The sequence below is a fragment of the Meleagris gallopavo genome, chromosome 1 (assembly GCF_905368555.1).
Source record: "Meleagris gallopavo chromosome 1, MGAL_WU_HG_1.1, whole genome shotgun sequence".
Lineage (NCBI taxonomy): Eukaryota > Metazoa > Chordata > Aves > Galliformes > Phasianidae > Meleagris > Meleagris gallopavo.
In genome coordinates this window covers 116,162,927-116,174,804 of record NC_139404.1, presented here as the reverse complement: position 1 = coordinate 116,174,804, position 11,878 = coordinate 116,162,927, and positions in this window count along the sequence as shown.

Genomic DNA, 11,878 nt, shown 5'->3' with positions numbered 1-11,878 from the left:
GTGGCTCTGCGTGGCACCCTCTCCTTTGCCCTTTGCCAAAGCTCCTGGCTGGCTCGCTGTTCTGCTGCCTGTACCCTGGTTCTTCAGCCCGCTGCTGCTTAGTGCTGCCTCCGGTAGTAGAGGTGGAGAGAGCTTGTGGCTGCTGAAATGGGTCCTCCCACTCCTCTGTCAGTGCTTAAGCTCAATTGAATTAAACAGTGTAACCTGATGGCATCCAACTGCCCCCATTAACCCGATCGCAGAGCTGCTGCGGAGTGCCGCTGCCCTCTTGACCTGTGTGAAACAGGAGGAGGTGAAGTGTGACTGCTAGCTGGCCCAGGTGCCCTCAGGATATGTTTGCCCTCATCTCGTGCCTTGAGGAAGTGCTTGCTTGTTCACTCCTGATCTTGGTGCGTTGTACAGCAAGGCTTGTGTGGAGTGGCTCTTCATATTACAAAGCTGTGGCTCAGCTGCCCACCATCTGCTTTTTCTATTTTCTCTATCCTCCTCGTGGAGCCAGCAACACTCAGGGCACCGCAGAATGCGCTCATTTGTGGCTGCTGGGAGTTAGGGGCAGGAGCAGTTGCTGCTTCTCCCACGTGCGGACTGGCAAACCCTTCCCTCCTTGCATTCGTTCAGCCATAAAAGCTTGGCGGCCAGCCCACTGCAGCTCCCCTAGGCGAGGTGCCCGCAGCCACACCAGCAGCAGGGCAGGCAGGTGCCGATCAGGGCTTCCTTGAAAGCCTTACTTGCCATTGGAAAGCCTAATCAGGAAAACTCGAAGCCAGCTGACAGGTCACTGTGTTTCACTGGCTTATTAAAGGTAGTAATTCGAATGAAATGATATATAATTAATAGGAAACGATATGTAAACAATTACGACGGGTGGAGAACTGGTGAAGGTGTGGCTGAGTGGATGTCAGTAAGCAATGGGGCAGCAGCATGGTCTGGAGTGAGGAACTGGAATCACAGGTGCCTCACGCTCAGAGCGGGTCAGGGACCACACAGCGTACCGCTATTTGAGGCATTCACCGGAATTACAGAGGAACTCTGTGCATCTGGAAAAGCATTACCACTGATCTGAAGGCAAAACTCGGTATGCCATCTTGGCACAAGCCCAGGCAAAAAGAGGCGGTAACATGCCCCCGTTTCCCTCTTGCACTGGCACGAATGGGGAACATTGTTAAGGCCGGTACTGCCAAGGCAGTGTTAGGAAAACTGGGGCATGTTACATCTGACACAGTCCAGGAACACAAGGAATGTGAGGGCTGCATCCATCCGACACAGTGAATCACTCCCCGCAATCACACACAGGTGTGGAACCTGGGTGGTGCAGCAGGCCAAGAGATCAGCAGAAGCAGAGAGATGAAAGAAATACATGAAGCTGAGGATATTCATGCATATTTATACTTTTACTTTACAACATAATAATGGCATAATTAATATCACTTTGCATATTGATCAGGACCTACTACCAGAGCGCTTTTCCTCAGCTGTTAGCCTACTCATTCAACAGCACTGTCCTCTGCCAAGAAGCAGTTCCTGGCCACTGCCAGCAACGCTGATACGTGACCAGACAGCCCCACTGAGCTCCTTTCCAGCAGTACCTGAAGCAGCACCTCACCGGGCAGCTCAATAATAGCACAGCAAAGCTGAGCTGTGCACAGGAAATACGTCAATCTACACTGCAGCACAACAGAACTTTACGCTACTCAGCGCATGCCTTGTGAACAGCAGCAAGCCAGTGCTGTCTTCCCTATGAACACAGACCAAGGCCTGCTTCGTAATGTGGGGTCCCCTGATGGCTGCTCCCCTGCTGCAGTGGGGCTGTGGGGCCAGCGGGAGGACTGGAACAGTGGGAAAGCTGAGGGGCAGCCCTGTTTCACTAGATGTCCCTTTGCACAGCTGAGAGTTTCTGAAATGAGCTGCAGGCAAGTGAATGCGACACAAGCACCTGCTGGGGCATTGGCAGGGATAAGGAAAGATTTCCTTCCTGCTGCAGGAAAATGAGAAGACAGTGGTTAGGAAGGGGAAATCAGCAATTAGGCATCAGCTGCAGTGCGTTTCCTAGCACAAGAGACATGTTCTGAAAGGAACATCCCCACTCTCCAGTGAGGAGAAGGGTGTGATTCTCCGTCTCTGCATACATGCATACAAGGGAGAGAAGCCAGGAGATGTCCCCTGGAACACACACACTCCCATGAAACACACTGGTGTTTGAGGTACAAAAGATCTGGCAAATCATCTGTTTGGTGTGTCACATAGCTTGCTTAGAAGGAAACAAAAATCTCCAAAAATAAAAAAAAATTTTGAATTGACAGAGCCCTCTTAGTTTTGAGTTTCAGGCGCCAAAAGGTAGCTTTTTTGTTTTTTTTTTCTTTTTGTTTATTTCTGCAGACTGTACTGCAAATGGCAGGTACCATACACTTGGTCCTGAAGGCCCTGCCTACCTTAACCAGCAGGCTGGATGCCTGCAGGAGTACCTGCAGAGGAAAATGCTTGGCGCTGAGGGCACGATGCATGCAGCTCCTTGTTTGGTGAGTTTTGGCCTGGATGCCCATCAGGACCACTCCCAGGCTGTGCCTTCCAGGTGCCAGCAAAGTGCTGGCGCTGCCGGGGGCTCACTGCCAAGGCCTTGCCCAGCCTGCTGGGCTGGGTTCATCCCTCCTGCCCCTGAGGCCTTCTGACTGGGGGGTCAAGAGCTGCGTGCCCCGTGCTGTGCACACACACTGGGCAGGATTTCCTTCTCTATCACAGGATTAAGTAAACTCTATCCAAATCCTCATCAGACCTGACCATGCTTAGCTCGTTAGCACTAAGAGGTTTGTGAGCCTTAAATAGGTGATCCCTTTAGCGGAACCTGCAGTGGCAAATGTCAAGAGTAGAGGATGCTGCAGGAGGGAGCTGGTGCCTGCACCTGTGCCAGTTGGAGATGGATAGGTCTGTGGGTTGCTGTGGGATCTCGCTGCTCCCTTAGCCCCCTGCGTCCTGCTCCCTGTTGGGGCCAGCCTGCTTGAGGGACAGGCAGAAATCCCCGCGGGCCGTTTGCTCCTGGCTTTCAGTTTCAAGGTCAAGTTAAACCCGGCTGACAGACCAAACGATGGCACAGCGGCCCCGCCCGGGTCATGGCACGGGGCTGTCCTCAGAGGAAAAGCAGCTTGATTAGAAGTGTTGGAGCTCTCTCTGCTCTCCTCAGTCGGCCGAGGTCGGGGCCGCCTGGTCGCTAGGTGGCAACAGTGGCTAAGGCCAGGCAGGGCCGCGTCCCGGGCACCTACCTGTGTGCTGCCGTGTGCTGAGGGAGGCGGAGGGTTTGGCTGCAAGGTGTTGGAGGGGACACGGCCACACTTTGTTTGAGCACGTTGGGCAGTGTGCCCTGTCCCAGTTCCCTCCCAGTGGAGCAGGGGGCAGGAGAAATCCACAGCCAGCTTTGTCTTGCACATTCCTCTGCCATATTTAAGCCATTTCTATGATGACCACTCAAGAAAAAGGCAAGGAGCTTATTTTAAGACACAGCACCTGGAGCAGTTTTGCACTGGAAGAGGCGTGGTTGTCCCCATGGGGCCTAGAAAACCCTATGAGAAAAGTCATTTCTCAGAGATGCCAGCAGTGAGGGTGTTTATGTGGGGTTAAGAGACCTGCAGGTATCGTCCTGCAGGGACTGCCTGGGGGGTTGGCCCCTCCCAATACCATCTGGTTACTCTGCTCCCAGGAATCATAGAATCACCAAGGTTTGAAAAGACCTCCAACATCATCCAGTCTAACCATCCACCTGCCACCAATGTTGTCCACTAAACCGTGTCCCTCAGTACAATGTCTAAACATTTCTGGGATGCCTCCAGGGCACCACCTCCCTGGGCAGCCTGTTCAAATGCCTCACCACTCTTTCTGAGAAGAAATTTGTTATTATATCCAAACTGAACCTCCCCTGGCATAACTTGAGGCCATTACCTCTCATCCTATCACTGCTACCTGGGGAAAGAGGTTGGCCCCCACCTCACTACAACCACCCTTCAGGCAGTTGTAGAGAGTGATATGGTCTCCCTTGAGTCTTCTCCAGACTGAACAATCCGAGGAAGAATTTAAACATGGCAATGACAGGGATGGACCTTACCCTAAACTTCTTGCACAGGCTCACTGTGACTGACAGAACAGAAATGCCACTGGTGAGCTGTCAGCATCAGTGAAGGAGGTGCCCAGTTGCGCCCCCAAGAGTGGGGAGAGTAAAAGGTTCCTGCTATGTGGGGCGTGGCAGCAAGAGAGGAGACCAGGACACTGACCAGCAGGAGAGCAAGCATGGAACACTGACACCAGTTCACTAGTGAGGGGTGGAACAGATTGCCCAGAGGAGCTGTGGTGCCCCATTCCTGGAGGCGCTCAAGGCCAGGTTGGATGGGGCCCTGGGCAGCCTGAGCTGGTGGGGGGCAGCCCTGCCCACGGCAGGGTGTTAGAGCTCAATGGACTTCAGTTTCTTCCAACCCAAACCATTCTATGGCTCTGTCTCTATGTTAGTTAATGCCAAGTGAGGGAAGGATTATACATTTTCTCCATCACAGCAGCAAATATGTTCATCATAGGTAATGTTTTTACACCAAGTACCAAGGAATTAATGATTCACCACTTAATTTCCTTTTCCCCTACTCCCTCCACCTTTCTTCTGCTGGTCTTCAGCCAACTGCAACATCAGGTCTGTAATGACTTTAAGCACCATTTATGCTGCCATCGTGGCAATTTAAATTGTCACTTTCTATTAAAAGGTCTAACTCCAAATGGTTGTAGCTGAAAGCATCGGCACTGACAGTGCAATTAAATAAAGAAACTCTTTTCTTGGAATGTCAGTGCAAACACATTTTAAATAAGGGTTCAGAAGTACTTTGCTAATTTTAAACTACAGTATAGCTTTCTAGTGAAGAACAATACCTGAATCAGGAGAGAATTTTCCACAGTGTATGACAGTTTTTATTGTCATCGTAAGAGACTTAAAGGAACGAAGTGCCAAAGGAGCCCGGCAGTCTTTGAAAGCCATGAACATAGATGGTGCTACAAAGGAGAAGCCATAATTTCCCATTGTAAACCCATGAAAAAAATATTTATCTGATTTGCTTGCCTCAAGACAAATTCTGAGAACAGTTTACTTTATTGAGTGTACATACAAATACTTTGTCTACAGCTATACAGGTTACCTTTTAGATACGTGCTATGTATGGTGTGCTTTGTGCACCTCACATCTCTTTATTTGCAGATTCTACAGAGTGTACATTCATCAGAGTGTACCTCTGATATAGTATGCGAGGGAATAGGATTGGATGTAATTTTCTTTAAAGAAAATTTTCTTCTTAGGAAAGAGAAAACTAGCAGATAAGTATACTGGTATTCTGAGGGCAAATGAAAAAAAGGTATTGCAAAAAAGATATTATAGTATAAGGGAATTCAGGTACATGCAGTAACGACTTTTTGCTCAATAATTTTGTCATCGCAGAAGTAGTATATCCATTAAAATGAAAACTTTTCATGGGAACAGCCCAGCTTTCTGGCTTCAGTGGAGCTGTCTCTTTGTGCAGAGCCTGCATACTGCCTCTCCCCTTTGTCATCTGCCTAATTTTTATATTCTCAGCTTTGCTTTCAAACATCTTTATTTTCCAAATTTTGACACCCGCTAGCCCCTTTTTTAATATTTAGAGAATTTCATGAGACATTAAAAAAAAAAAAAACATTTACTGTCTAGGTCTTATTTTGGATAAAGGAATAAAGAATACTCAGATGTGATTAGGCAGAAGTATTCTCCAAGAAGGACAACACTTATACGCAGAATGGCCGGATGTGAAATGCCAACATCCTTCACTATTAGTCAAAGCAGGGGAAGAAAAATGAGCTACACCCTTAATTCTGCAAATGTGCACATAGGACTGAAACTAGGAGGAGCAGTACGATAATATGGTGTGATAACCTCTGATAGCACTTCCACAGCATGAGACATTACCACTTCTTCTTACCACTTCATCAAGGCCCTGTACAGGGTGAAGGGAAACCCTTTTTTACAGAGATGGTAGAACAAGAAAACTGTGCTCAAGTTTCCCAGGGAGATGTGCGTGGCAGTAACTTGCCTGTGACAGGTTTTCTTTACCTATGCCTTAAGCTTCACTGTGGCTAGGTGAAGTGAGAGCTTCACCTCTCCATGCTCCTGCTCCCCAGAAGGGACCTGGGGCCTTACCACCAGCAAAAAGTAAGTGAGGCCACTGGTGTTGAGTCCTTGGAGTTTGGGTGCCCTGTGAACATATGGACATCCCATATGGGTGAACAAGGTGGCAATGGCAGGATGCCAAATTCCTTGGCTCCATCTTGGGTATGTTGTGGAACCAGTGTTCCTGGAGGTGTTCAAGAAATGTGCAGGTTTAGCACTGAGGGACATGTTTAGTGGGCATGGCGTGTGATGGGCTGACGGTTGGACTATATGATCTTGGAGGTCTAAATTCTTTATGTTTCTGTGTTTCTATGATCTCCACCGCATGCCAGTGCCATTGTGGATGATATCATTATCCACTGTGATGACAATGGGTAATCACCGTGATGAAGGTGATAATCACTGCAATGGACATCCTTTCTAAGAGATAGCCTGTCTTTGCCCATGTGCACTTGGTGATCACCATGACACAGGGCCTGGGCCCAGTGGTGTTTTTGTTTGTTTTTGTGCCCAACCTGGGGCAGAAATATGCCCTTCACTCTGCCTTGACTTCTCCTGGCACAGCATTTCCTTCAGCTGAGGGGTCAGGGCTGGCCAGATTACAGGCCCATGCAGCTCTCAGAGCCTTACAGCCTGGGCATTTGATGTGTACCTCCATCCTTGTTCTACTCGATACATCTGGACAGCCTTTCCCTGAGCCATGGTTTAATTCCCACTGGAGCAGGTGTAGATTCCTGCAAGCACAATGCTGTCTCTGAGTTTTGGCCTCTCTGCTCCTTACAGGATGTCTTTCATTTTGAGACTTTACCCAGGTTGTGCAACTGATAGGTTATATTTGTTCTGTCAATTCTTATCACAGAGAAACTATGCTTCCAAAGAAGTAGATAGGCTGGATTGTACAATTAATGGTTTTATGATAATTTTGTCAGAACAACCCTGACAGAAGGGAGTGGTTCTACCCTGTAATACCCAAGGGACCTACCAAAGTTAAACCTGGCTCACAGCTGAGGATATGCAATCTAGAGGTGACTCTTTTGGCTGCCCAGCTTTTCAACTGGGACTTGACCAGAAAGAAAGAGACACATTTAAATGAGATCATTCACCTCCTTTCCTCTACATCTCACCCTCTGTGAGAGACTATCCTAGGGTTCAGTGTGTTCATTTTCTCAATTTACTCTTGAACATAAGTCAGTTGCCTTAGTAACAATATTTCAGCTGAGAGAAACAAACAAACAAACAAACAAACAAACATTTGCAAGATAGATGTAAAGGATAACATAAAGTCCCTACTTCCTAAGCTTACCTATAGCTATTTAAACTTTTCCTTGTGGAGCAGCCATCCCTGTGCCTTCCAGGCTGGGTCTTTCAGACTGCTAGATCTCACAGACTGTGGCTATCACCCAGCCATGCAAGGAGCCATTCCCTCCAGCCATGTGGCTTCATCCATCCTTCCCTCCTGTGTGCCGCTGCAGGCAGGAAACCCCTCAGCTCCTCTCACTTTCCAGAGGCCTTTTAAAGTTTTCTTCTTTTTTTTTCTGTCTCCTCTCTTCTCCATGGGATACTGGTAGGATCCTCCTCCTTTTGTAGATTTCCCTTCCCCTTTGGAATCCTTGTAGGGAACAGGATGGAGTAAGGGTTTGCTAGTGCTTTAGATGCTAGTGCTCTGCTACTGGTGTTGTACCAAGTGCACAAAATGAAACGTGAGCCATTTTTCATAACTTCCTCAGGCATGTGGAAGGACTGCTGGTGTAGCATACTTCTTGATGACCAGTGAGTGTCTGATGTAGGTGTAGAGGTAAGAACATACTGGCATTTTAGTAGTATTTGAGCATACAGATCATAGAATCACAGAATGGTTTGAATTGGAATGGACCCTTAAAGGCAATCTAGTCCAACTCCCACGTGATGAACAGGGATACATACAGCTCAGTCAGGGTGCTCAGAGCCCCATCCAGTCTCACCTTGAATGTCTCCAGGGATAGGGCATCCACCGCCTTACTGGGCAAGGGGTACACAGGTATATTGATAGGTCAGAGAAATACCTATGTTCTGTAAGCAGGCATTTATAAACCACTATATTCCAGCAGTGCAGCTGACATTGTAAAATGGTTGGGTATACATTACAGCACATGTATGATAGGCTGAGAGAGCTGAGACTGTTCAGCCTGAAGAAGAGAGGCCACAGGGGGATCTTCTCCAAGTGTATAAATACGTGATGGTTAAAGAGGATGGAGCCAGTCCCTTCTCAGTGGTGCCGTGTGACAGGATGAGAGGCAATGGGCATAATGAATCACAGGAAATTCCATGTAAACATAAGAAGAATTATAACTTTTTTTTTAATTGTGAAGGAGGCAGGGTGGCTGGACATCAGCACAACTTCTTGCACACAGCTGAGATATAGACGCTCCCCATGGACACACAAAGGCAGCTTAGGCACAGGCAGATCTTTAACCTCCTGAACAGGCTATTGCCTTTGCTGCATCATGGCTTTCCAGAGACCCCCTCAGCTGGCTCCACATGGTTGTATACAGCTCAATACCCTTACAGTGGGAGAGAAGCAGCTTCCACAAAGGCTACTACTGGCAGTGGGAGCTGCAAGCAGCAAGCAAATAACAGCACAGAAGCATCCCTTCTTCCAGAACTGTAAGAACTGTGTGAAGAAGCACATTAATGTGTTTGGGAACCATACTGGGCATGTAACAGCACTTTGCTTTACGTCTGTTTTTAAACACCAGAGGCATTATACCTGACTTTGTAAGAGGGAACAGGTTTGTCAAGTGTTGCAAAAAATATCCCAAGAATCATTAAAGCATAGTTTTGGCTTGAATATATTCTCTTCAGCATTAAGCTGCTATAAGCCTGGTTCACAGAATTATGAGATTTAAAGATATATGCTCTTCTGTATTCTGTTTTCTTGTTTTGGTTTGATTTGTTTTAGTCTTTAGTATACACATCACGTTTACAATATTTTTCTGATAAAAATGTCTCTAAAAATTAGAATTTTATTTTGAGCAAGAGCTGAGATTCTTGCAGAAAACTTCTTCAAAACTTTTCAAGACTTCAAAAAAACAATAAACAAAAGCAAGTGTTCTGAAGTTCCCCTACTTTCTGGAGAGAGAACAATGTGCCTTTTTGCAGGCATTTCTCTGAATCAGTTTTATCGACACTAATGTTTTCAGGCATAGTAAGTCCCAAGCGAATGTTGTCAAACGTTTACATAAATTATTTTTAGACCATGTAATTATGTCTGTAGTGCAGAAATCTAACCCTAAGTATTACATGTCAGTCAGACAAGACAATCTTTTCTATTGTGGAAATCAAACACCTCCCCCTGAAAACCCCACAGCTCAGCACTGAGGTGGAGCTCCTTCAGCTCCCACTTACAAAACCAGAATGAATTACTGGGGAGTAAAGACTGTAGAAGGTGTAAACTGACTGCACAGAATGAGGGGGCAGGGGATAAAAAGAAACAAGGAGCATCTGATAAATTATTCCTATTATTATGTAGGAATGACATTTCTGAAACAGACAGATACCGTACTATCCAGCTGTCAGCAAAGGGCTGAAAGATGCTGGGGGGAGCTGTGATAGTCGCTATAAGAAGGCACTAGTCAGCTTGTCAGGTCCTAGGAAAGGGGAAATTGGTGGCGAGAGGAGATAATACAGGAGGTGAGTGGAGATAAATCTGAAAGATGTCAGATTAAGGCAGAGCCAAGAGATGTCAGGTACTGCCAAGCCAGAGCAGAAAGCTTTCTTGGGACTCAGCATGTGAGAACACACGCCTGCAACCTTAAACATTGACATGAACAATTTACCCTAAAACAAAAAGATACTCTAATAAAATTTACAACAACAAAAACAAAGGAGAAGACAGAGGGGATGTAAGTAGTGTCTGAAAATACTTAGTGAATTTATCAAACTCAAGAGAAAGATGCACAGCAAAAAGGTTTCTGTAGGCGCTAGCTCAGAGAATGCTGTAACTTCTGCCTATCTGAAGTTAAAAAGCTGCCAAGGGTTATTGGGTCTGAGCCATAAATTTTCCCAGGGAAGCAAATATATTGATTAAAATGTCACGTCTCAAAGCTTTCCTGTTTTTTTCCTAGCTTACACAGTTGGACTAATAACATTCATTATCTTTCCTTACAAACTTTGCCTTACTAGCATGCAAAACATCTGTTCTTTGTTTGTTTGTTTGTTTTTTCTCTTTCTCTGTGGTGATATTTTAACCTTTTCATAATGATTTTTTTTCCCCCTCAGGAACTCTGGTAGCAACGTCAGAATATATTTATTCCATGTCCTGAGATGAGATGATGAAAGGGAGGAGGAATATGCAACAACTGCTGAGAAAATTATTCAAGAAACAAAACAGAAGTGGCCAGCACTACTGTTTCTAGTTGCTCTAGAGCATCTCCTTCTTTCCTGCTTTCGGCCACAGCCTTCCTGCCCCACCCCCCCAAGCTCACTGCGGAGGTGCCACAACTGTAGAATCGAATCATAGAATCACCAAGGTTGAAAAAGACCTCCAAGATCCTCTAGTCCAACCACCACCTACCACCAATATTACCCACTAACCGTGTCCCTCAGTGCCACATCTACATGCTTCTTGAAAGCCTCCAGGGAATAACTGTACTTGTATCACCTCGGGAGTGCCATGCCACTTGGGGTGACGTCCTCCTTGCAGGTATCTGCCTGCATCAGCTGATGCCACTTCGCTAGAACATCTGCCCTCTGTGCCACAAGAGGAGCAGAGCCAGGATGGGCAACCCAGCGATGTCTGGGGCATACCAGCATACCCTTGCGTGCAGTGCAGAGGTGGAATATGGAAAGTGTGTCCTACGTTGAGCCAAGTTTTTACTATGTGTCTTTTTTTTTTCCCACCAGGTCAGATGTGGACCTTCTGGAAATGCAGGAAGACCAAAAGTCATTGAGAGTAGGAATTTCTAGCAGAAAGGCCATAGTAGAGAACTTCCAAGCTGTCTGCTGGCAGATGATGCTTCTGCTTCCTTACGGAAAGACAGCATCTTTGTTCCACCCAATTAACAGGTATGAAAAGCCCTTCTGAGCTGAGCCAAATATGATGTCCTGGAAGTCTTGCTTCACTGCAAATTGGAGCCTTCATTTGCACTTGGGAGTCTTGAGTCTCAGTTCAGAATGACTATGGCCTGTCTTATGTTTGTAAGTACTTAAAATGGAAGGAGACAACAAATTAACATTTTGAACTTCAAATGGCTTTTCATTCCCAGTAAGCCTTCTCTAATTTGCTTAATGCATCATCTTCCATTCCAATGAATCATGAGAGTTAACTCTGTCAGGAGCACATCAGTGTTGCTTGGGTAGAACTGCACTTGAAGGTGGCATTTTTTCTACATTGTTTTTATAGCACCAGAAATGAAATCATGGATGTTAGATTTCAGGTGAAGGTTTGAGAAGACAGAGCACACAGAAAGTAAAACTTCTGAATATATATATGTGCTCACTAAAGCTGTATAACTTGTTTTAAAGGTGTTATGAACATGTTCTTTCAATTATTCCTCGAGGGCTTTTTGTAATAATTTTGTATTGTGACTTCATTTTGTCTTTGGACAGTCACAGATTTCTTGCTGTAACCTCTAGGAGCTGCTAAGGTTTACAGTCATTGTGGTTCTTTATGTTCAAGAAATAAGCTGGTTTGAAGCCATCTTTTGGCTACTATAAATACAGATAACACAGTTATGCAGTATG